The sequence below is a fragment of the Carlito syrichta genome, unplaced genomic scaffold (assembly GCF_000164805.1).
Source record: "Carlito syrichta isolate Samal-C Ts95f unplaced genomic scaffold, Tarsius_syrichta-2.0.1 Scaffold80097, whole genome shotgun sequence".
In the NCBI taxonomy this organism is placed as follows: domain Eukaryota; kingdom Metazoa; phylum Chordata; class Mammalia; order Primates; family Tarsiidae; genus Carlito; species Carlito syrichta.
Window position 1 is genome coordinate 35029 of NW_007024193.1, and position 2163 is coordinate 37191.

Consider the following 2163-nt stretch of genomic DNA (forward strand, 5'->3'; position numbering starts at 1 on the left):
ACATCCTCGCCAGCATCTGTTGTTGTTTGTTTTATTAATGATGGTCATTCTTACTGGGGTCAGGTGGTATCTCAATGTGGTTTTGATTTGCAATTCTGTTTTAATGAGTGAGGCTGAGCACATTTTCATGTGTCTGTTGGCTGCCTGTATATCTTCTTTTGAAAATTGTCTATTCATATCTTTTGCCCACTTTTTAAAGGAGTTGTTTGTTTTTTTCCTTTTGGCGCATTTGAGTTCTTTGGAGATCCTAGATGTTAGGATGGATTTGGAGTCGATCATACTCAGGGATCTATCAACAAAGAACAAAGAAACAAAGAACAGAGTTCCATATCTTCTCACTCAGATGCGAACCTTGAACAATTATAATACTAGAAGAAAGTGATTGGCAGTAGTGGGAAACTGTCAGGGGAGGGGGGTGGGACTGGCAGTTGAGGGAAACTGCCAGGGGAGGGAGGGGCACACCTCATTAACAAGGGCATCTGCATGATCAATATTTGTATACCTAACCCTGAAATGTACCCCACATCTTTATAATAAAATTTTTTTTAAAAAGATTATTTCTGCCTCTTTACCTTGCCTGTCATGTCAGCTTCAATACAAAGCAATCTATCTCCCTGACGTAGTCACAAAATGGAACCCACTACCCATAGAGTCACATACTTCATAGTTTATTTTCAGGTGGAGAGGGAACCAGTCCCTCCCCTAATCATCGTGAATTCCCTGAGCTTTTCCTAGTGGGCAACCACTGAACCAAATTCTCTAAGAGACCCATCATGCTTTGATTGGCTTAGCCCTGAGTTACTTAAAACACCTACACCTGTCCCTTGTTTAATGTCTCATTAGTTCCTAAAACCTCTGTTACAAAGTGAAAAAAATATTTACATTCATTTAAAAAAATCGTGATGCATTTTATTCTAGGACAAGATACCTGACAATTTTATATAGCAATTAAACAATGCAAATAAGTTTACACTTTTTAAAAAAAGCCCTAATACTCTGAAAGCCAAAATTAAGTTTTTACATAAAATAAGAGTTGCTGAGGGTTTATTTACTCATCCTTTGTCTTATTTCTGTACCATTTTCTTCAGTGAGTACTCAGCATTTTGAGATTCTGGTGATCTCACACTCAAACTGAACTTGAAAGTTACAGCATACAAAAATACTTTTAGGATAAGCTAAGAGCAAAGCAAGAATGCTTTGAAACGTGGAAATGGTGTATATACCAACAGGCTAAGCGTTGTTGAAACTGTAAACCCTTTATTCCTCTCGTTTGGCATACCTACGCAAAGTCAATTGTTTTGGGTTTATCTAAATATCGTTCACAATTCAAATTAGATTCATATGAAATTGTTTGACTGGAAAATGCTGCTTTCAGTAAACGGATGAGCATGCCTTTGCCTGCAACCATGATGTCAAAAATAGGACTGCTGTTATTTATTAGTTATCACTTCGATTGTCTAGTGAGTTTGGGGTAAAAAGGCATTGTTGGCTGCCCGTATATCTTCTTTTGAGAAGTGTCTATTCATGTCTTTTGCCTACTTTTTAAAGGGGCTGTTTGTTTTTTTTCCTTTCAGTGCATTTGAGTTCCTTGTAGATCCTAGATGTTAGGGCTTTGTCAGGTATACAGTTGGCAAATATTTTTTCCCGATCTGTGGGCTGTCTCTCTGCTCTCTTGATGATTTCTTTTGCTTTGCAGAAGCTCGTTAATTTGATGGGGTCCCACTTGTCTATCTTATTTCTTAAGGTATTGGCCTTTAGGGTTCTGGATAGGAATTCGTTGCCAGTTCCAATTTCTATAAGGGTGTCTCCTGAGTTTTCCAAGGTTCTTATAGTTTGAGGTTTTACGTTTAGATCTTTGATCCATTTAGAGTTAATTTTTGTATATGGCGATAGGTAGGACACATGGAAAAGTGTTCAACCTCACTAATCATCAGAGAAATGCAAATCAAAACCACACTGAGATACCACCTCACCCCAGTAAGAATGGCCATCGTTAATAAAAGAAACAACAACAGCTGCTGGCAAAGATGTGGAGAAAAAGGAACGCTTCTACACTGCTGGTGGGAATGCAAACTTGTACAAACAACCTCTTTGGAAGACAGTGTGGCGATTTCTGAAAGAACTAGAAATTGACCTTCCATATGACCCAGCAATTCCCCTGTT